The sequence below is a fragment of the Pteropus medius genome, unplaced genomic scaffold (genome assembly GCF_902729225.1).
Source record: "Pteropus medius unplaced genomic scaffold, Ma_sr-lr_union100, whole genome shotgun sequence".
In the NCBI taxonomy this organism is placed as follows: Eukaryota; Metazoa; Chordata; class Mammalia; order Chiroptera; family Pteropodidae; genus Pteropus; species Pteropus medius.
Window position 1 is genome coordinate 2,206,223 of NW_024351073.1, and position 25,466 is coordinate 2,231,688.

Sequence of the window (25,466 nt, forward strand, 5' to 3'; positions counted from 1 at the left end):
TGGGACTTGAGAAATCTTGACACAGAGTCTATTCCATATCAGTTAACCCTGGCCCACACATTTCCATCCCAGAATTGGGGATTTATTTGGGTGTTCTGTAATAACTCTGAATCATGCCCTCCAAGCTCTTGTATTATACTTCCATCTTCATCAGGTTTCTCAGTAAATATTGCAATTTATTATTCTCTTTCTTTGGACAAGAGGATCACAAATGGCAAACAATCTCTATCATGATCCCCTAGTTTCATCTCCAAGCAGATATGATTGGGCCACAAGAATGGCCTGCGTGAATTTTTAAGTCTGGATAAGGATGGTCAGGTCAAGCATGTGATTAATTAAATAATCTGCAGCTACTATTTGTGGTTCATTTATTCATTTAACACATTTGGTGAATGCTTTCAGCATGCCAAGCACCATGCTAGATTCTGGGGATACAGTGAGAGAGACATGTATCTTGGCCTCACTGAACCTACAGTTTGTAATCCCAATGCCCAATATGCACTAATAATAACCATATTCTTTGAGCACTTATATTCTTCATGCTTTACATAACTTAGCTCTAATCTTTACAACAACTGCGTGAAGTAAGGAGAAGGCAATAGCCCAGTTTTATAGATAACTAAACTGAGGCTCAGAAAAGGTAAGTAATTTGTTGTAGTGTCATGTGGCTAGTAAGAGAAAGAGCTGGAAACCAAACCAGATGTGTTTGAGTGGAGTCCATTCTCTCCATCATGTTACGCCTACGAAGTAAGAGTGAGGGAGCCTGGCCTCCAGTCCCCGTTCTCTTGCTCTCTCTGTATTACAAAGTAGCTGTTTTAGGGCCTAAGGAAACCCCTTTACCTCTTTACGTTTCATCAAACTTAACTATAAAATAGGAATGATATTTGCACTTTTACAGGAATGTTCGAAAAGCTATTAAAATGCTATGAAAACATTTCTAAACACTAAACATCATTATTAATTTAATAATGTGCTCTAATTTTATAGTTCTCCCAAATTCCCAATTCAGATGAGTTGTATTCCTCTTGCAACCCAAGTATGTATGAAGAGAAGGCTCATCCAGCCTCCTCTCACTCTAAGTAGTTTTAAGCAAAAATCGAAGTTGCCTTTGGCTTCTCATAAAGCAAACCTCAGCTTTCTGGAAAACGGTGCCAATGAGTATGATTCAGTTGAAAATCAATGTGACTAAATTGGTAATAAAATAAAAGTTCTGCCCATTTCAATAAAACATAGTAAAAAGAAAGCAGTTAAGTATATATAAAACAATTAACACTGCATCTGGCATGCTGGATTTGCTGACTAAGTTGGATATTTGTACGATTCCAGTTTTCCTGGCACAGTTCCAGTTTATGATGTAGCAATAATAGCTTTCTTTTTTAATTAATAATCTGATTATTAATTAACTATCAGAGTTGCCAGACCAGAAGAAACCAATCTGGACTATGATAATTTTGCTAAATGATACATCAAAACTAGATAGACTTTGTTTTAGAAACCAAAAAACTACCTATATGATTTGAAGCCTAATGAAGTGATTTAGAAGCATCTTTCTCTTGTCAATATTCTCTCCCTGAGGACCATGGACAAGTCCAGTAATGACTGGCACAGAGTTCAAGGCCACAGTTTTGGAACATTAGAATCATGAAATTTTAAAGCACCATGCCTACATTTAAGCCCAGAAATTCTACTCCTCCCATAACTGAATGCTGTCAAATAAAGGTCAGAGAAGTTGTTTACCCTGAAATAATTAGCACCCCTGTGAAAGACAATATGCATCTCGTCACTGATGAATCATTTTTCACTGACACCTAGACGTGTTCTTCTAGAAAAACAGCATATGCCATCCTCTTCTCCTCTTAGAATAATCAGATTCAAGCAACCATGTCACTAATATTTGATTCTTAATATTTGAGAGGCAGAAGGATACCTTTTAGTGAACTCAAGCATCTAGTTATTAATTGGGGCCTTAGTAGCCTTAAAAGTTAATAGGGTGGTTTGTAAAGTATGATGCCCAGAATCACAGCAGCATCACCTAAAAACTTGCTAGAAATGCAAATTCTCAGGCTCTCTCCCAGACCCATTGAATCAATAGCTCTGTGGTTGGGCCCAGCGATCTGCATTTTAACAGACCCTCCAGGCAATTATGATGCAAGCCAAGAAGTCTGAGAACCACCACTGAGTTAATGTGAGTCCTCATCATTTCTGATTTATGCTCAGGATATGAAACTTTTGCAGCTTAGTTCAGGTGCTATGAAGTAGAAAGTTCAGCAACTAACAGACAAAGTCGGGTTTGATAGCAGTTTGACTAGCTTGATGGAATCTCTGTATGAAGTTTCAAAATATGGAAAATTGAGCTCTGAAATGTTATGATGTTGGTATTGGCAACCAGTACTGCTGAATTGCAGAGAAATACAGGATCCTCCTGCTGTTTCCTTCTCGCTGAATTCCTTTCTGGCCTCTTGGAAAAGTTCCCTTGAGGCATTTCTGAAAATATAAACCTCCCCATGTAAATGAGTTGTTTACCCTCCCGATCATTTGTTAGAAAGCGTTGAATTTTGCTGAATCAGGAGTAATTGCTTTTGACAAGCATACACATAAAACAGTAAGTGATACTGAAAACACTTGGTGCAAGTCTCAAAACTTGGACCACTCGAGACTCTTAATAATGGGTCATGCCATTTGGCACATCTTTTTATGTAATCTTAAACGAAGTCAGGCCAACCAACAGAATAATGAAAAGCAAGTATTAAAAGCTGGACATAAATGAGATGTTATCCTGGTAGAGAAACGGAATACCAGGCTCATAAGAAACTTCAAGATGGGGGGCTTTTAAATATGGGATGTTTAAACTAGTCTGTCTCAATACTACTTAACTAGGAAGAAAGAAATCTCTAGAGAGAAAAACTGGGTTCAAGGAAGTGGATGATTTCTATTTCCAGGAAGAGAAAGAGGGGAAAAAAAGTAATTTTTTTTTTTAAAAAGCAAGTGATATTATTTTTGAAAAAATGCGTTATCTTCCAAGAGTATTTGCATTTTATACTTTAGTTATTTTAATTTATGTATAATTTACCACACATTTCTTTATTTCTTAACTATGAAAGTAAAATATTAAATGCCAATATTAAAATTCAGAAGAGGAAGGAGTAAAAGAGAAAATATTCTCCCTGTTTATTTCTTCAATTTTTTTCTATACATAATCTAAGAGGTAGCCACCGAAAATTGTTTGGTATCAATATTTCCAGGCTATTATATATGCATGTCTATAAATTTGCATCATATTTCTGCTTCTTATTCTCTTATTCTGTCACATAAAATTACCCAGGTGAATATTCATCAAATTTGGAGTATATATTTGAAGACAGATAGAATAAGCAAAGAGTAGCTTTAAATAGGTGCCCCAAATCAAACATGAAAAGGGCAACTATTTTAATGCTATGTATTTTTATTTAGTATTAAGCTGTTTCTCATGTGGGCACTGAGCCAAGATAAATTGCAGCAAGTATTTAATTAATTAATAATATTTAGGTGTCTCTTGAGGAATAATAAACAAAATAGCTTTGTTATATGTTTGATTATAAAATAAGGCATTATATATATTGTCATGTATCATGAATTTTTTTTCACTTGTCTTTGTTTATTGTAAACCACATTGCATGTCAGTTTGTACAGATTTACTTCATTTCTATGAAAATAGAAGAACAGTCATTCTGTAAATGATGACTATATCATGATTTGTTAAGTCTTTCCCCTATTGATAGGCTTTGGGTTGTTTCAATTTATTTGCTATCATAAATGATCCTTTAATAGCCATCTTTGTACATTAACCGTTGTGTATTTTTGTGAGCATTTTGACAGAGTAGATTCGTAGAAGTAGACTCTGAATAAAAAGGAAGTAACATTTAAAGTTTTGATAGGCACTGCCAAAGCATTCTGTTAAAAAGCAGCAGAGTATGGGATATTCTCATGCTGCCACCAAATCTGAATTGTATCACTATTAAAATACTTTTATTCTAGTTGGAAAGGGGTGTTTTGCTTAGAGAGTCATTTCTTTGTTAGAGGATTTGAAAATCATTCTGTGGTTTGTCTTTCACTGTCTGGGTGGTAAAGCACATTAAGCAGACAACTTTTTAATTTTAGAGAAGTCTAATTTATCTTTTTTGTTGTTGTTGCTTATGTTTTGGGGATCATATCTAAGAAACGATTGCTTAATCCAAGGTCATAAAATTTGTTCTTGTTTTCTTCTAAAAATTTTATAGTTTTAGCTTTTACATTTAGATTGTTGATCCGTTTTGGAATTTTGTAGATGGTGTGAGGTAGGAGTCCAACCTCATTCTTTTGCAAATGGATATTCAGTTGTTTGACTCCATTTGTTGAAAAGATTATTCTTTCCTCCATTGAATTGTCTGGCACCTGTTTCAAAAATCAATTAACTATAAATGTGAAGGTTTACTTTCGGATTATCAATTCTATTATATTGATCTATATGTTGATCTTTTTTGCCAGAACCACATAGTCGTGATGCTATAGCTTTGCAGTTTAAGTTTTGAAATTGGAAAGTCTGAGTCCCTTAATTTTATTTCTTTTCAATATTATTTTAGCTGTCTAGCTCCCTTGCATTTCAATATGAATTTTATGACCACTTCGTCCATTTCTGCAAAAGTCATGTGGGATTTTGATAGAGATTGCATTAATCATTTTGAGGAGTATTACTTGAATTTACAAAACTTTTAGTTATAATTACTCACGCATTCATTTGTTCATTTAACACACTTTTAGCACACACTTACTATGGTCAAGGCACTGTGCAAGGAATTCCAATATGAATAAGATACAGTGATTCCTTCCAGAAATTCATATATACGTATGTGTACAGTTGACATATTTACAAGTAATTGAAGTAAAGAGCAGTATAAAAATGTCACATGAAATATTCATCGACTATGGCGGGGAAAGTTTCTTTAAAGAGAAAAGTCCCAGATATAGAGAGAGCAACAGTAGCCATAAGCCCTTCCTAGCCTAAGATCATAAAAATTCTTTTTCCCAGTCTACTTTAGAGAGTTATTCATTTCTTACAGATCTATTTCATCATGTTGAAAGGAAAAGGAAGAGTGATAAAATGAGCTTCAGTGACTATGTGTATTTGAGGTTGCTGCCTCATTTGATGCTTGAAGGCAGTCAGTAGGGTTTCTAGCAGATGGAAAGGTCAGCACAGGGTTCCCTCTGGCGCGGGCCCAGGTATAAGATCCAAATTCCACCACTCATCTTTCACCTGCTGAAAAAGTGATTCAGATATCACTGTGGCTCTGGTTACTGAGTTTCTCCTAAACTTTTTGGTCTGGGTGGATATTTAGACTAGATGTTAATCTAGGAGCACGCATATGTATTCCAGTACTAAGATATGAACTAAAGCTGAACCTGGCCCAGAGGATAAACCGCCCACCCAGAAAGCCATATAACCCACGCTTGAATTTAACAGGAGAAGAAAAACAAATGCTTGCCGTTTCCTTTGAGCAAAGCAGTAGAAAGAATGTGGAAGACTGTTGAATCATCTACGCACTTCTCAGCTTGAAATGTGTTTTTTTACTGATTGCATTTTTCTCAACCTCTCTCCTCTTTGCTGAGGGAAGGCGATGGAATGAATGCCCAGAGCAACCATAACCGTTTTCTGTGGGGAGTGAGTGGGAAAATGGCTTCTCCCCCATGACCTGGCAGCTGACCTGCTGGGCTATGGCAGTGTGCCTCGCATACATTACCCAAATGGCCTGCGGCACAGCCAGCAACCACGCATGAGGGCAGAGGAGCTACCCCCAGAAGGGCTCACTGTACCCTTTCAAGAGGGACATTGCCCCACCCACGTTGGCTGGCCAGCATCTATGTATCAAAGACTGAAAAAAACATGTGGCTAAGGGTGGTTTCTTCTTTTAGAATAAACATTTGTCCTCTTGGGTTAACATTCACTTAGATGTCCACCCCAGTCCCTCAGACACAAAGACACACTGCCGATTCCAAATAAATCTGCGTAAATTGCTTTGAAGGCAAAGGAATTTAGGTGCCCCCCTCTCCCTCCTCCTGAATTCTAGGCTCTGAAAGAGACTGGTTTGTAACTGGGCAGTGGCTCTCTCTAGCTAGAGAGAAAAGAAATTTCTGAGGTATATACTCCCCAAATCAGCTTGAAAACCCCTTTACCGTCACTCAGTTAGAAGCGTTTTGCTCCCTTCTTCTGCACTGTCCTCAGTCTAGCTTTTCCTAACTTTATCCCTACTTCAAGACAGACCTCGTGTTCAGTACTATCTGATTTCAGCCCCATAAAATGTTCTATCTTGTTTTTATTTGAAACTTCGATGCAGGGATTTTATTCAGATTTTGTTTATCATGGGTTTTTGCATTAATTTTTATTTTTTGAAATGTTGCTTTTAAATATTGTTTATCTTGATAAATGAGGGTATATTTTGCTTGTGTTTTTTGTTTGTTTGTTTATTTGTTTTCTTTTTGGCACCCTGTAAATTTTGCTCCCAAGGCAAGTGTCTTCCTGGCCTTGCCCTAGTCCTGGCCCTGACCAGCAGAGTTACATTCGGGGACTGGACAAGCGCTGCCTTCCCTCAATCATGGCCTTAATACTTTCTTTGAAAGTATTCATATAGCCATAGAGACATGGGGTTCCTATAATAAACCCCTTTGTGTGCGAGTCAGTAGTACTGGAACCCAGAAAGACAATAGTTTGCCTACCTCTCTTCCTGCAGCTGTGTTTCTATGGGATTCTTCTAGGAATGTTCTAGGAAACATTGGAGTACAGCCCAAAGATGCATTCTCTATAACAGTATTCCTTTGTTCTTGTATTGAGTTTTGCTGTGAGGTGCTCTTATAATAAGTATAAAATTGAAAAGTATAATGAAGAGAATATCTTGAGGGATGTATTATTTATTCTGAGATAATAGTCTCCTGCTGGTATGTGAATGCTGATCAAGCGAAGTGGAAACATTATGGAAAATAAATGATGAAGCAAAGCTGGCAAATTTATTTTCAGAGCAGGAGACATGGATCCTATAATAACTTGTGAATGTTCTTATTATTCCACGTGATTAATGCATGTTTAATGATTTTTATCTGATGTGTCCAGGGACTGTGGAAGTCCAGCCACCTAGGTTAGTGTGCACCTCTTTATTAACAAGGGAGGATTGTTTTATCCACAAAACAGAGATCTTGCTTTTAAACTTAAGTGACACAAAATTAGCTGGTGTGACTCCTTCGACTTGCGGGATGCAATCCAGTCACCATGTTTGACTTAATGGTCTCTGTGTACCTAATAACCTCTGCATTTGTGGGAAACTTTTATGTGTGTGGTTTTATTTACATGCTCATAACACCATTTTGCAGTAGGCTAGACAGTTATTAGTTGTCTTCCAGTTTCAAAGGGGCGGAAAGTGAAGCAAAGAGGATAAATGGAAACACGTGGCTGTACATTTCGTCAGTGGCTCAGGACTGCACACTCCAGGCCTCTGAGTATGTGCTCTGGGCTCTTCTTTTAGCTAAATGGAAGCTTCCCATTAACTTTTGTGCTTGTATTATCCTCATATACACAAACACATGGGCTTCTATCTATTTTATATGTTAATCATATCCCTCTTTAGTTTCTTGGAGCATAAGCCATATCAGAGACCATACCTCTGTCTTTCTAGTTTTATATGATTCATACTTCCTTAATCCAATTACACAGTCCTCCCAGTGTGAGAAAAATTCCAGGAGGAGAATGAATCCTAGGCAGCAGAAACAAGAGAAACCCTTTAAAGTGTCAGCATCTGAACTGATTTTGCTAGACACGGGATAAGGCTGTCAACCTACAGAATCAAATTTTATCTTTGGCATGTTTTTCTTCTACTGTATTTATAATGTTGTCTTTCATTTATTCTGATCTCTTCCTCTGGGCACACATTATTCATATTGGAGATTTCTTCTATGTCTTTCATCTCTAATCTCTTCTAAAATCATTTTTGTCTCTTTGTTCCTTCAGATTCTGGATCATATTGTCAACTGTGCCCTCAACGTCATTCCATTTTCCTATAGTTTCCACTGTGCTAGTTCTTCTAATGTAAACGTAATCCTATTAACATGGTTTGGTTTTCTCTTGTTCTTTCTCTGTCACATTTACAGTTCCCTATTTATTTCTGTCTGCCTCCCATCCAGAAAAGTTTTGTTTTTAAGTCCCAGTCTGTTGTCATTATCATCTCATACTCAAACTCTTCATTCAGAGTCCATATGTTCTTGATTTGTATTAAGAATCAAAGCAGGTACTGGTAAAATAAATTCTCATTTTTGCAAATGCTTGTAGTTCCATGGCACCTTTATTTAAATGTTCTTCTTCCACGTTATAAAAGCTTTTAATGGACACCATGCTGTTGTGTTCTGTTACTCATATATGATTGAGAAAATATACATTAAGAAATTCCTTTCAACAAGGGAAGTAGGTGCTTCTAGATTCCTAAGTTCCTCTTATAAATCCTTTCTCAGATATTAAGCTAAAAGTATAACAAATAGGGGTTACTAGCCACTTGAGAAGTGGTAAGGAGAGAAGAGAATCTCAAGGAACGAGTAATCCCCACTAGAGACTGCTCCTGCAGCATCCTTCTCTGGTGAAGCCTCTCTCTCAGCCAGAGGCCTCGCTGCTCCTCGTCCTGTGTGTTAGGGGCAGCCCTTGACTGGCCAGCCTCCTGTTCCTGAGGGGTTCTGCTTACACTCTGCTGCACCTGATTCCTGTGCTCATGACATGAATCTGAGGTCTGCAAGAGGTGCGAAAATGCTGCTCAGCTCCAGGCAGTTAAATATAATCCTAGCAGTGTGCTCCTCCAAGTAAGACATTTTAATGTAACCATGCCAGGGTGACATTTTGATGTAAGTTTTTGGACACATAGTCGTGTGTCCAAATGGACCTTGTGAGAGTGTAAAATCAGTTGTTCCTCATCCAACTAGTCTGCACAAAAATTCTTAAACCCAGTGCTGATTATGATAAATTTTTATATTTGTTGTAGTTGTTTTATCAATTTCGGTATTGCTGATTTTTTTCTCCCAAATATGAAATCCTAAGGAATCAAATCAGTACAGAGTCTCAATTGAGTGCACGACTCTAGAGTCAGAACTTTGAGATTAAATGCTGACTCCATCACTTACTATTTGTAGGACCCTAAGAAATGTCCATGTGGCTCAGTTTCCTCAGCCATAAAATGGGTGAAATAATAGCACCAAACTTAATATTTTCAAAAATTAGAATAAATGAGTTAATATATGTAAGGCTTTAGAATAGTGCCTAATACTGGCTTAACAGTCAATTAATTTCACGTTGTGTTATATTTTTTAAAGATTTTTACTGATAGTAAACAAATGCGTGCTCTCAGGAAAAAATGTGAAATGCTCAGAAAGTTATAAACTAAAAGAATTAAAGTCTACATTCCTAACCATTCTAGAACGCATTCCTTTCTATCATAAATTGCAAGGTCATAAGTAATTGGGGACAATAAATCCTTTTCTAGGACTACCTGGTTCAACTCCTAGCAAATATTATGCATTTAATAATGTTAAGTTATACTTAAACAGTCTGTCTGTGTGATTCCAGGGCTTCTTATATATTTCCGCCCCACAGATCATTTCCAAAAGGCACAGGGAATCATAGACCAACCACATACCCTGACCAAAATTATTAATATATGCTGTCTTTTAAAGTGACATTAATGAGGGCTATAAACTCATTCATTCTAGGCTACAAAGAAAGTACAAAACGGTTGTATTTAAATGCTAAAATTACAAGAGACCATCCCAAAGACCACCTGGAGGATCTCTAAGGTCCACCAGTGGTCATAAGACCACACTTAGAGAACTGCCAATTTATATCTGTTTATATGTCTCAATAGCGAGCTTGCTTTTTGAAATGACACTGCTTTTTTATTTTCTCATGGTTATTTTGAGCTTTTCTTATACATTTCCAGATCCTTTTTCTGCTCCAGGGAGATACTGCAGGTTTAAAATTAATTTTGTTACTCTATTTCATTTTCGGTGTCATATAATATGTAGTTTATAGAGACTCAAGCATAAGATGACAAATGCTTCTATCAATATCACTGCGAAAATAACTCCTGAAAAAATAAAATAAAAAGAAAAATTAAAAATTGCAGTTTCTCTAAGCTTTCCTTCTCCCACAAAGTTCTATTCTTTTTGCTTGTTTCTTTCCTTTGGGGCACAGCTTTGAAACTGGCACTGAGCAGTCAGAGTGGCCATTCAAGATTCCATTTGACTAAATGTGCGGAGCAAACATAAAAGCCAAAGCCTTGAATAAACATGCTGCCTGAAGCCCTGGGAGTCAAGAATGAGAGATGCCCGTTTAACCTAGGGGCACTGGGCCTCCCCATAGCCACCGACCACAGATAGATTCTGGATCTGAGCGACAAAGCAGATTTCTGGAATTAAGATCCCCAACCTATTAGGCAGGAAGCCTGATCCGGAAGGCTTGAAAAACCACCATTCTGTAGGATATAAATAACGGAGATTTTTTTCCCTAAGTATTGCCTATTTTAAAGAAGAAGTAGCAGAACAACTAAATTTGCTGTCATCATTTCAAGCCTCTGATTTTTTAATTTTATTTTTAGTATTAAAAGCAATTTCTAGGGAGCAAGCCTCCAAGAGACTTATGCTAACTGGAATTGTGAGCGGAAGATTCCTTCCTAACATTTAACAACTCTTAGGAGCACTGGAGGAGGAGTCAAGTTTGTTTCACTACTGTGAATCCTTGGGAACTTCCATAAACTGCTGCTGAGCCACATTTTTAAATCAGTCACTTGAATTTCCTAATGGGATGTATTTACTTTTAGGATCTCTTCTAGGTTTAGACTCTGTTGTTCCGAGGCACAATACTATTCTGCTAGTGACTTTATATGTTCTGAACTTGACAGTAAAATAGTAAATAAGAAGGCAGTACAATATGGACATCAAATCAATGTAGATTAAACATTCGTGTCTTCTGAATTCATGTCAGTCATTACATTGATGCAGAACCCACCCTTTTATTCTTAAAGCTCACTGAAGAAAAGACTGGAGATTTTATACACACACATACACACACACACAATTAAAATATATCTCCAATTATATTCAATTATATATATTATATATAATTATAATGTACATATATAGTATATGTAATCTTTAATTTATATATACTTGGGAGACATATACATATAATCTCCAACAAAGCACTAGATATCAAAATATGTAAAGAACTTTACAAATCAATAAGAAAAAAAAAGATAATCCTATAGATTACTGGTCAAAAGACTTAAGGAAGCATAGCACAAAAAAAGGGCAATGAAATGACCATTAACATATGAAAAGATGTTCAACCTCTTTGGTAATCAGGAAAATGCAAACGAAAACCACAATGAGATAATCCATAGATGAGCGAAGCTAAAAAAATCTCACAGTGTCAAGTGATGATGAGGATGTGGAACATTCACGCACTAGAGGTGGGAAGATACATTTGTACGATTCTAGAAACCAGTTGAATATTATGTAGTACAGTCGAAGCCCATGATGCAGCACTGTGACCCAGCACCTACACTTTAAGGGCCATACCTTAGAGAAGTGCATGACATGTGCTCCAGAGCACATGAACAAGAATGCTCCTAGCATGCTCATAATAACTCCAATCTACAAACAGCACAAATGGCAACTGACAGTAGCATGGGATGTCTTTACCCTGGAATGCTATACAGCAAAGAAACAAAAAGGCCAGAGCTAACCAACACCATAAATGAGTCATAATATTCAGTAAAAGAAGCCAGACACAAGTGAATATTTATAGTATGGTTTCCTTGATATAAAGTTCAAAAGTAGGATAAATAAAGCTATGTTATTTGATAATGCATACGATGATAGTGAAAGTATAAAAAAATCAAAGAAATGAATATCGTAAAAGTCATTATAGGGGAGGAAAGAATTTTGTGTTGAGGAAAGAGCAGAGAAAAGGGTTTCTGAGTGGGTTACATATTTCTGACCTAGATGTTCTATTTACAACCATTTTATTAAACCTGAGTTTTGTTTGTTCTTCTATGAATGTACATTATATTTCAAATTTTTTTAAATAAATTTAAAATAATAAAAAATAAAAGACTAGCAGGTTGAGGCATTCAAATTAGACTATGTATTGAGAAATTCAATATATATTGAATGGGAATGGAACACATTTAAGAGTCAAAATTAGGAAACAACATGAAAGTTAAGAGCAAATTTATTTGCCAAAATAAGGCAAACGATGAGCCAAAAATATTTTTTATTTTATTTTACTCTTTCTTTAGGAAGGAATTCAGAAATTTAAATTGACTCTACATGTAAAACTATATTGAGAATAACTAGTTGCCTTGGTTAAAATGGTTAAACAAGTTCTAAATACTAACATAATAATTAACATTGCTGAAAATGTCTGTAAAGCCAGTAATAATGCCAGAGAATCAATCGAATGGATCTTTGAATAGTGAAGGAATCACTTGCATGTGATTCACCCATATGAAGACTTACGCACAATCCTAGTTCATTATTTTTTTTTTCTTATTTTCACCAGCAATTGACTGTGTTGCATGGTTTACCTAATTCCTCTGTATTTATATTTAATCTGACCTATCTCCACAGAAGAATGAAATGGACAAGACTTAGAAATATATATATATGACTTCAATTTCTTTCAATACTGATACGGCATTCTCAGACTTAGCGACTTGAGCTTAAAATATTCCAGTTTCGGCAGGTTTTCTGTAAATCTCAGCAATTGTAAGACTTCTTATAGTTCTCCAACCATTTCTTGTTCATTTTCTGCCAACCTTTATAACATCTACAACCACAAGGCAGATGGTTTATTTTATCCTCACAAGGATTTTCTATTATTTTTTTAAAATGTGAACTACTAGAAAAAATAAGCCCAGAGGTCATTCATCACCCAAAGTCCTGATGTGAGAATGAATTTGTCTCTTTGTGCAGATTGAGGGTCACTCAGCATATGAAGATGATGATTCTGTTGTGTGACTCACCAGAAGGCAACACCACATGTAGACAAAAACGTCTTTTCTTTAGTAAAAATATGGATAGGACAGAAGGAGAAAACAAACAGCAACAAAAACTTTGCTTCAGATGTTTGCAACTTAAAATGTTTACATTTCCTAATAATTCATCCTAAAGTTATAAGGAGACTTTCTAATCCTATATCTAGACTTATAACTACTATGTGTTTTTCATTATCCCATTTAAACACTTTCATTCCACTTTTTCAGTTGCATCCCAAAGTTTAGCTTTGGCCCTTCACAAACACTCCTTTGCTCAAGCTTAATATATAACATTCTCATGAATATTTTCCATATCCGAAGACAGACCATCAGAAAATATTTATTTTGCTTTGGACTCACAAAGAGAATGAAATGCATAAGGATTGTTTTCCTTAACATGGTATGCACCCTGAGATCTGCAGTCACCAGTGTTCAAAGTGACAAGGATTCCAGAGTTTTGCTGTCTCTACTCCCCTCCCCTTAAGCCTATTCCTGAAGTTGGATAAGAACATGTGAGAGCAGAGATGTGAGGGCTGGGAGGAGACCTGTAAAGGGAGATAGCCTGCTCCTTTTCTTCTTCCACTCCTCATGCTGTAACTTTGGAGGGGGACACTGTTACTATAACCTTCAGGATAGACTAAAGAGAGACAAAGAGTCAGCCCCTTTCTACTAGGGGCCAATAAAGCCAACCCTTATTTAACCTATTTCCTACCCGTTAGACACCTGAGTGTATGGCAGTCAGAAAAATGTTTAGATTTCAACCAATTATTTACTCCTTTAAAATACAGAAGGAGAGAGATCAAAGTGTCTTTTCTAATGCCTCTGCCAGTGTTCTGCTTATCTAGATCCTGGCCTGGTTTGGTTGAATAATTACAATGTGAAGTTATTCTTTCACTCTCGCAATGACAGAAAGGTAAATTGTTAACAAAAGACGCAGTGAGTCCATAATTGCTGACCTTTTCTGGTCTCTATGATGTGACTTGGGGCCACTGTGTAATCAAGAGTCTGGCGCCATAGTTACAAACAAGGCCTGGAATGCCATCAGTCCATCCCATCTTCCATTCTAATCTTCACGGTTAAGTCATTGGAGTTTCAGGCCTCCAACTCCTATCACCCCTACAGTTTACCCACCCACAGAGTTTTTTCTCTAAACACAAGTTGAGTTGGCTATGGCCACCATAATTTACTCTGCGCATTTCAGTTGCCTTTTATGTTGAGGATTTCGCATGTCAGTCGAAGGAGTTAACTTTCTTCACAAAAGTTTCTCTCCTAGTCAACTAAAAGTCAGGAATCCCCAGTGCAATAATAGGAAAGTTCATATGGGCAGCATTTCACGATTAGCTCACTTGTGTTGGACAGGCCTAAAGGAAAATTTCTTCCTGCATGTGCAGAATGGAGCTGTGGTTCTCTAGCAACCAGGGTCTGCAGTTATGACTAGTGATGTGCTAAAACTAAAGGAATTAGAAGAAATGTATTCGGAAAGATAGAATGAGGGCACGACAAAGAGAGAGCGGTCAGGAACTAAAAAGAGGGGGAGTCTCTTTATTTCAGAGAGTCATAAGACAGAGCCTCAGTAAAAGTCTGATCCACAAACCTTGTAATGAGGGGCAGATTGTGGGGTTGGCTGATAGTGAGGCACTTCTTCAGAGGGTGCAAGCTGGGCTTCTGAAGCGATGTTCTGAATTCATGGCATTTCACAAGACCATCGAAAATGCTTAGTAATTGTTTGCAGCTGCTGCTCAGCCATTTCCTTTACATTCCATGGCCCTGGAGACAAAAAGAAAAAAATCTTTATGCCAGTTTTTGTGGATCGTAATGTTAGTTGTAAATCCACTCCACTGTAGTCTATAAAATATAGTTTTTATTTCATTGTTTCCACTTCATGCCAAGTCATAAAATTTTAAAAAATAAAATAAAATGCAAGGAAGAAACAAATAAAAACAACAGAAAGGCTCTTTGGATGAAATTGCCCCTCATGTATAGTAAAAGCACAGTAATTCGAATCTGTCTAGATTAGTGAACAGTCTGGATTGCAGGCATTAAGTTTCAATATTCAAGTTCTTATCAGACACAAAGATGTGTGTGCATGTCTGCCTCGGGGCATTTATCTTCCAGGATAACACAGATGGCCTAGTATATGGATTGGGCTGGAAGGAACACTGGAACTGCTGACCTTCTGTAGGGCCTTGGGCAAAGTTCCCTGAAATGAGAGTTTGGAACTGGAAGGGGGTAGCAGATACATGATCTGTGCGAAGGCACATTCCCCTGCTCCCATGGCCAATTTTGCTAATTTGTCGCAGTAAACTTTCTATTAGGCCCAGAAGCAGCCTCCGAATGCTTCTTAACACAGAACTCCAGTAAACATTCATCAATCTGTCAGCCTCAGCTCATGCCAGTAAGCCTGTTTATGGGACTAGGTAATGTCAAAGTTTCTTGGAGCACTGAAATTCGAATATGCTGATAGAGATCCCAAGGAGCCCACTGAAAGAATACAAAATGTAACTAGTGTGCACTTTGCAATATACAAGCCATTTCCAAGTTGCTTTGCATATACTTAAAACATTGGCAAGCTCCAGAAAATACAATAGTTCTCAACAGACTGAGGGGTGGGGCGGCAATGAAAAGGATGAGACTGAGATGAGGACCTGTACATCATCTAGGGAGATTTTTAAAAATACCCAAACCTGGGACCCACCCTGTCCATTATCTTTGCTTAAGTCTGCAATGGAGTCAGGAAAGTATGCTTGCTGAAAACACTGTTTGGTAAGTTTAGATATGTAATCCTGTCCGAAGATCCTTTTCCAGAGTCTGTTTTACAGGATTTATGTCTTTAGACAATCTTATCTCCAGAAAAAAATCAATAATAGATATCATCTCAGCCCCTGCTCAAATTATATTTACACATTTCAAATGAATAAAGTATAAATGAAATGATTTTACCATCGATTTAGTTTGTAGCTTTATTTCTGGAACCAAGACATTGCATTTTTTAGATAACCACATAATGGTGTCCACTCAACCGTTCCAGTTTCTCAGGCCAAAAACCCTGGGCTCATTCTCGGCTCTTCTCTTTCTCTCACAAACCTCCTACAGTATGTTCAGCCAATTCTGTTGGCTCTTGCTTCAGTAATGACCGCTTCTCACCATCTCCTCTGCTATAACCTCAGCTGATTATTCCATAGCCTCCTAGCTGGTTTCCTGCTTCAGTCCTTGATCTCCATCATCTATTCTACACACACAGCACAGAGTGATCCCAGTAAAACTTAAGTCGGATCATGCCATTCTTCTATTTAGAAACCTCCAAGTATCCTTGCAACTTAGTCCCAGTCAAAGCCAAAGTCATCAGAATGGTCTGCAAAACCGCACACCTCCTGACACTGCCCTTGCTTCTATGACCAACTCTGGCCTCCTTGTTCTTCAATTTGCATGTATTCTCCTGCCGAGAGTCTTTGCATTTGCTGTTCCTTCTACCTGAAATGCAAATCCTCCAGATTCCCACACAGCTCTCTCTCAGATCTCCTTTAAGTCTTGACTCAAATGCCATCTTATCAGCTAACACCTTGCTAATCACCACTCTCATTAGAATTGTAACATTACTCCCCATCCTGCTTTCTTGCTTTAATTTGCTCTATAGTATATGTCACCATATCACATAATATGTAGTTGAATTATGTATTTTGTCAGCTCCACAAGGGCAGGGATTTTGGTCTGTTTTGTTCATTTCTCTATCCCCAGTATCTAGAACAGTGCCTAACACACAGCAGATGCTCAAAGGATATTTGCTCAATAGAAATCAATGAATGAGTCAGCCAATAGACAACATGATTCAGTGACTGGAGGAAGCAGCATTAGTAAGCAAGGAATGACTGAGCCAAGGTTTTCTGGGAATTTACTCCCTAAACTTCCATATTCACTTTCTCCCTCTATAAAATTGGCTACTTATTCTTCTGTTTCACCAGGTCACAAGGGTGCATTTAGAACACATAGAGATTTATTTTAACACTTTGGAAGAAATGTTCTGCCTTAAACCGTCAGGAAACAGTTATGCAATTCGCTATGTATGTCATTTGCCTTTCCTTTTCTTTTCCTACACTCGTTCGCTTAGCAATTTCATAAAACACAAATAGCCAAAGAAGGAATAAAAGTAAATTTTAAGTAAGTTTATTCTTACTTATTCGTTTCTTTGTAATCAAGGAGAGGAAAATTCAAAATATTGACTTGAAATAGACATGGAGATTATCCATTTAACATACTCTCTATACTCTTAGATAGAGCCGTCATATTTTACAAATAAAATATATTGGGTGTCAGAAATAATTTGGGAGGAGTTTCTGGATATGAAAGACAGCCTAGAATAAGTGGTAGGACACAAAAATATTTGAATTTAATAATAATGGCTAATATTTATGGGTATTTTCTAGATACCAGCCATTGTGTTATAGCTTTGCATGCATAATCTTATTCTGTCCTCACTCAAACTCTAGGAAGGAGGAACATATTTAAAAAATTAAAGCTTCAAAGTATAAAACATCTCGCCTAAGGTCACACAGCCTAGTTAAGGTGGTAGAGCTGTGATTCAAATTTCAGTCCATCCAAATCCAAAGAGAGTTTCACTTTTCTAAGACCATGGTTTATGGGAATGGTAAGATAAAATATTTCAAATCAGGATAATTCTAGAAAAAGTGGGTCATAAGCTTAAAGTGTTTCACATTCTCCTGAATTTCTAAGTGTTGACTATACAATGTTATTATTATAACAAGTCAGAAAGAGAAAAACTGCTGATAGTATCACAGGAACCTTTCCCCCCAGGAACCACAATGCACTTTCGCAATACATACCGACAAAAAAGACGTTCACAGCATAAAATAAAATGGAAATTTGGCATTTGTTCAGTTAATTGGATCAATGAGAGATACAAACTGGATAACTCAGTGCTTAGAGTGTTTTTTTTTTTTTAATTTGAATTATTCCCCTTATTTGTCTCCAGAGATCAGTGAACTGAAGCTGGGCCACCATGTCACCTCCTGACGTTCTGTCTGGACTATAACTTATTTCCAAGTAAAGGCATTTTATCAAATTAGCTCATCAAGAGATGTCTTTAGTAACTCTGTCATTTGGAATTAAATGCCCATTCCTCTGTCTGTTTTGGAAAGGGAAGGAGATGAAGAGCAAGATAAAGAAGACAGCTTAGGCATACATATACAGTAGTGGTTGTGATGGTGGTGGTGGTGGTGGTGGTGGTGTGTGGTTTGGCAACCCACAGCATGTCAAGTCTGGATGTATGTAATGGGAGGGGGAGGGGAGGTGCTATATGGGGGATCCTAGTTTCTCCCATCCTATTATTTCCCAACGAGGTCTCAAGAATTCTTATGTTCTTCAAAAACATTCTCTAACCAAAATATACACCATAAAAGCAATCTTTGTTACCTTCATTAAGTCTGAAGTCTATGTTTTCTTTCTTTGTATAGGCGGTTTATGGGACCATATTCTCAATATTTTGTAACTATTTGCTGCTATAATTGGGAAAGACTTTCTCTCTGTTTATTTTGTCTAGAATTTTTCAGTTATTCATTCATATTCCAGTAGATCTCTCAAGTCAAAAGATATAAAACAGAACCTGTGAATCAATATAATTTTATGAATGGAAGATAAGGAGTCTTGGTGAATCTAAGAGAAGGTCCCCAGAAAATCAAGGATGTGTCAGGAAAGAAAGGAGTTCTGATGACAAATGGCTCATGTGCCACTTGATAGTGGCCCACATGCTATCCTTGGGTTATGACCTGAACAACATGACTTCTGCTACAAAGAAAGCTGTCTACCTAAAATGTGTACATAAAAGCTTTGACCTTGAATTAAAACTTTTACCTCTTTTAATGTGTAAATTATTGTGCTAAACATTAGCCAAGAAAAATCAAGTACATAGAAAGACTTCTTATTTTAAAAATACTTGGCACCAGAGAAACAAATAATCTTATAATTAACTGGGATAGAATATATGATATCTGTATAATAATAAAAACACAGCCTCCATTTGGGGAAAAACAAAATGTTCTAATGAACACTATTGAAAAAAAAACCTACCAACTTAGAAAAAAAATTTACTATGCTTATAGGCTAAAAGTAGGCAGTGGGCAGGTCTTCAGTTTTAAATGTCCATTCTGAGTTCTGCTGCAGAATGGAATAAATCAGGTGGAAACAAGTCTGTGGAGGGCTAGGTCAAAGCAGAGGCCAAGATTGACCCACTATTGAGGAGTTTTTAGACATAACCAGGGATTTCATAGTGTTCAAAAACACAGCCTCTGGTGCCAGACCACCCAGGTCAAAAATCAAGTTCTACCATTTACTAGCTGTGCTATCCTTGGAGAGATTATTTAATTATTTAACACCTAAACTGTACCTCAGTTTTCTCTACTAGAAAATGGAGGTAAAAATGAAGTCTTCATAGGTTCTCATGAGGATCACTTAACACATATAAATCAGTTGGAACAGTGCCTTGCACAAAGTAAATATCATATAGTATTAGCTATTGTTATTTTTATCGTTATAGACAAATAGAAAAACAAAATAGAAGCTGGAGACACCACTGTTCGTATGAGTCCCTCCTGCGACATGAGGTGACATGAGCCAAGGTGATAAATCAGAGTGGTGCATGGCATAAGATAGATGATTAACAAACATACGTTGAATGAATGACTATTAGTAAGTGAAAGTTCCAGTTGTAGGCCAAGAAGACCCAAAGCAAATCTGCATAGGTATGTGACCTGCAAAGAAGGTTGAAGCAGACTGAGATGGCTAAGTCTTCGTTTATTGTTGGCACTGCGCCCCTGGAGTGAACCAGATATAATAAAGAAACTGTGCTGGATTTGTCGAGAAAAAAAAAAAAAATATTAACCCTAGTCATTCACTGTTAGGAGGACTTGTGCTTTTATTTAAATCGTTTTTTTCTTCTACTCTAGTCTCGGTGATTTGATGCATTTAAGAAGTCTCAAAAACAATGCAAAATGACATTGCAATTCACTGGATAATTTTGGTACAATAACAAATAAGGAAATGTGACTAATCTGCCTCTGTCTTCTCTTTTTCCTATAGCAATAAACCAACTATTTTGGGATTGTTGAATACTGTCTTTCCTTCCTATACCCTCCCTTTCCTAAAACACTTTTGGAGGTTTTGTTTTTCAAAAGATGTCTATTCTCACTACTTCATTCACCACATGTGTTCTACAGGCTTCTGACAAGAATTCTCTCTTGTACTTTCAAATCGTTGTGTCCTGGAACTCGTACCAAAAAGGCTTTCTGTGTAATAGTTAACGTTTTCAATTTCCCTCCTAGTCATTACCATAGCCAGACAAGTCAAGTAAAAAGCATGTAAAGAGAATGACATAACCATTTAGGGACATTCTAGAATGTCCGTATTACCTTGTTGGGTCTTGGTCCACCAGTCAATAGTGCAGGCAGAGGTTACACTCTTCAGGTTATCAACATGAATTCTGATAAATTAAATAGAATGGTGGGGGATTGGGTAGTCATGATGTTGGCAGTGCCAAGAATCTCAGGGACTCAGATGCAATACAGAAGATTCAAATACTTTAATGCAGATTAAATTGCAAGTTAAATTTAAATTCAGATTTGAGGTATGGTGTCTGGATGGTCAACAGGGCAGTGTAGCACATTTCAGCCAAATGAGGCAGGAAGCAGAGCCTAGCTCGGTGTAACAGGATGGCACCAGGCAGGAATTGTACCGTGGGTCCCAGCAGTCTTCTGCTGCCTTTTTTCCTAGGACAACTGAGGCATCCCTGCCCAGTCTTCTTGCCCCTGGCCAGCATTTTTGGCTTAGGAGACCTTCCGTCTTTTCTGAAGAGGTCTCCTCACTGTTTTATCTTTTGACTGGTATACTCTCCTACAAAAACATAGGGAATTTGCAAGAAAAATTAATACAATTGCGGAATTAGGACTTGTGTGTCATAGACTCTCCCACTGTTTCTGTTACTGTAGCCAAGTAACATCCTAAGGAAGATCCACAGTCATGAAAACCAAGTTAATTTTAACATTAAAAGTTAATATGTGCTTTATAATAGTTTGGGATTTTTGATCAAGAGTAGAAATAATGGTGTGAAATTTTAAAAACTGAATGTCACTATTTCAAAAGTCAAATGAATGCAGATCAGAAAGTCTCAGATAGAAAATTTGGCATCTGATTTGGCTTAAGTCAGAGATTCATCATCCTGGCTGCCCATTAGGATTAACTGGAGGGATTTTAAGAAACTTATATTTCAGATAAGTTAAATCAGAATCTCTGGGAGAGAAACCCCCAACACCGGTATTGTTAAAAGCTCCCCAAAGTGGTTCATTGTGCAATCAAAATGGAAAACCACTGGTAGAAATTGTCCAGATTGGTTGGTTTCCTTGACCAGAGGTTCTCAAATGTGGCTGTTTCAATGCTGTTGTGGTGGGCAAGGGTGGAGGAGGGAGTTGGAAATGGTGATGATGTGGTAATAAGGAGAACTCTATATCCTAAGAGTACTATATAGGAAATCACTTCATTTGGCTACCCAAATGTCTAGGAACCTTCAGATACTTCCCGTTTTGATTTGCTAAAATGGGTGATCTACTAGGTCATACAACTTGGTTCAGATTGCTTTCATTCTTATTAATAGTATTACCTTGACTGTGCTTGATACAAAAAATTTCAAGTTTGTTTTCCAGATGGCTTTTTTCTGTCAAATTAATAGGATAATGAGCCTGCTTTCATAAGGACTACTTTGATAAATCTGTGTGTTGGTATTTGGGAATTTCTTGCTAGATATTCTCTGTGAATACCAATGCCATGTGTTACTGTGAACCAGGAAAAATATAAAGATAGCAGGTTTTTTAAAAAGCTGAGCTCTATTGTAGATGAAATTCTTAAACCCTACTATAATTTATCTCTCCACCTTTCTAGTCTCTCCTTATGGACTAACTCTTCTGAAGGTTTCCCGCAAGCATTAAAGACCATCCTTGTCTTCTAAAGGACCTTCAATGCAGGGTGCCATTCACTGACACCACTTCCAGAGCAACGGGTTGATGTCCTGATTTCCAAATGCATCTATTCTTTGTGATTTTGCAAGCCTCTTGAGTCACTCTGCCCCTATTGTAGAAAAAGTAAAAAGACATCCCCTCTGAATTTTTTCCAGTCCTTCTGAGAGCAAGCACACTTCCTTTTCAATGGGGAGGTTTACCCATTGGCAGAAAAGTCCACTTCCCACTCACCACTGACTTCCTCTGCCTGGAGCACATAGATTTTAAACTCTAGGATTTGGGGCTGACCCATACCGCCTGTTTTGTTCTGAGGCTCTCTCAGAATGGAATTAGAGCTGTGAGTCAACCTGCCGCTGCTAAAAGTAGAAAATCTGTGAGGGCTGAGCAGAGAGTAGGTGTTTTATAAACACATTTCAATACTATTGATGTGGCCTCAGTCTTATCAAACAGCAAAAATAGACCTTTATGGCAGATAGTCCTTAGGCTATAAATTCAAGAAAGACTTGCCTCTTAATCCAGTAGAACAGAAATTTTATTTACTCCAGAATAGTATATAACATTTCTAGTTCTAAATATCCAAACTCTCCATAGTAGATTAGTGATAAAGACTGCCTACATGGACCCAAAACATTTGAAAATAGCTCAACTTTATATTTTGATTAGCCCTGAATATAAAATTATAATTAATATATTTTCCTCACATAAAAAAGAAATGTTGATAAGTGGAACTTTCAAGGAAAATGAAGATCAGGGTGAATAAGTTCAAAAAGAAGGAGATATTAAATACTGATAATCTTCCAGGAACTCAGTTTACACGTGTAGAGAGCAGATACACAAAAATGAGGAAATGATTGAAGGAAGCATTACACCTTAAAAGCATTCGTTTTGTAGTGCATCCACCACAGGAATAAGCAAAACAAAATACAACAAAAGAAAACAAAAAAAGAATACAAAGGAACTTAAAAATTTGAGTTGCTTTTTAAAATTTTCTTAAAAATATTAGGCTTTATAGGAAGATATGATAGACACCATGAAAGGTTAAATAAAAACACAGTGTACAAATTGATTAGATTCTAAGGAATTGGAGGAGCAGAGAACTAATACTATAACGGTTCAGAGACACTTTTTGGTAGGGTGTAGTCTTGAACCAAATGGGATGCAGCTGGGCCTTCAAAGATAGGTAAGATTTCAAAATAAGGAACTAATTATACCATGAAAAATAATTAAATGAGTATAACTATCATTACAACCTCACACTCAGAATAAAGACCAAGAAAGAAATTGTTTATTCATATGTAGCTGTTTTGAATTACTTTATCTTCACATAGCGCATATAGGCTGGGTCTAAAAGCTCTCTCAGATTCCCTATCGATCTGACACCACTGTTGAAACTGGTCTTGTTATGTGATATTGACCTATTATCACCCAGCCTGCCCCACTCACTCATCGATCTGGATTCTAAACAATGGAAAAATTAATCTGCTCTCAAAAGAAAACATTTTACTAGTAACGAGGTTATTCAAAAAAATATACTGTAAGTTACAAAAGCAATTGCACAAAAAGGAATTCAGGCTGTGTCATCACCACTGAAATAAATCCATCTTCTTCTTATCAGTATGGGAAGGGAATACGCACTTGGATCAATGACCTTGACATAATTTTTTAAAAATCCAGGCCCTTTGTTCTTCATACCTCATGTAAATGATGTGATTTCAAGGCTTTCTTGAAGCCCCAAATTTTCCATCTGATTTGGGGTTGAGGAAAATTAGACTGAGTCACTTCTTGCTTATCTTGATGAGCCCACAGTTCGAAGACAGGGAGTGGCATGGTGCACAGGGCCTAAACCTGGGAGTCACACTGGCCATTTGAACCCAGAATCTACCGCCTATTAGCTTTGTCATCTTATAAAAGTCCCTTAACCTGTCTGAGACCCAGACACTTATATGAAAATAAGAATAATGTATCATATACAATAAGTACATTATAAAGGTCATATTATCTGATTCTTAATATACAGGAGTTACAGTTTTGGTGTCATTATGAACATTTACTTGTATAATTATTTCTGAGGTGATTCTGGAAAAATCATTAACTCTTTCCAGGCTTCAACTTCCCTGATTGTGCATGAGTGGGACCTTATGACAATCTTCACTTCCTTCCATTTCTAAGATTATATGAAGGAAATCACATCTGCCACCAATATAAACCACAAACACATGAATTTGTGGTTTATATGAATTTCTGCTGAGAAGTAGTTCTACTTCTGCATTCGTGAAAGTTTCACAATTTACTTAAAGAAAGAGCGACAGAGGCAGAGGGTTTGCTAGCTACATATTTTTCCAAATCATGCTCTCCAAACTGGGTTCTGGGTGAAAATCAGTTTAGAGAAAGAGAAGAATGCCAACTTTTAGAAACAGCAGAAGAACCCTGATGGTTTCGATAAGACTTATTTATTTATATAACATTCACATTATTTTTAGTGAGTTTCTCACACAAGACTGTATGTAAATCAGGGATGATATGGCCAGAGAAAGGTAGGTAGGCTTTGAAAGAGAAGAGACTTCGCTTTGATTCCCAGCTTTCCCACCTGCTAGCTGTGTGACCTTGAGATTCCCTTGTCTTAGCATCAGGGATAATAATTTCCACAGTTAGAGGCACTGTGCGTTAGCACTGCAGCAGGCCTGGGACATAATAAGGACTCATTCCCTAATGTCTTCCCTTCCCTTCTCCTCAGGAGCAGGAATGTTGCTAAAGTCTTCTTGGTCAGGAGAGCCACCAGCACTAGATGGTCAGATAACAGATGTTCAATAACCTCTTGTTGAGTTGAGTTGGACACATGTTCTTCAGGGGTCAGCTGACTTCCAGAGGAAGCTGAAAGAGTTCATTTCTTAATAATGACCAAATGTCTATTGACATTTTATCCTACATCTAGACTCAGGCAGATTGAAAAGTAACATTTTCCAAAATGATCCGATGAGCACCCTTGGAGAAAGACTTTCTACTAGCAAATGTGTTCGAAAAAGCTGGCATTCTGAAGATGTAATATCCCCACACACATGTATTTGGAGATTCATATGAAGTAACAGGTTTAGGGCTCTAAAAATGCTGCAGCAAGAAAACTTGTTTTGCTGTGTTTAAACCATTATTTTCCAGTAGTATTTGACCAAGGAACCCTTCGAACACAATTGAGAAATGGTATTTTTTTCAAGAAAGGGAAAGGAAGTAATATGTACATATAATACATCTAGATTTCAAAAGCCATTATAAAATCTGTTTTAGAACTTTAGTCACTAACATTGGAAAGCGACGTTTAAATGTGAATAAGAAATTTTGAATAAAGCTTAAAAATGGAAAACTCAGTGTGGTTAATAAGTGG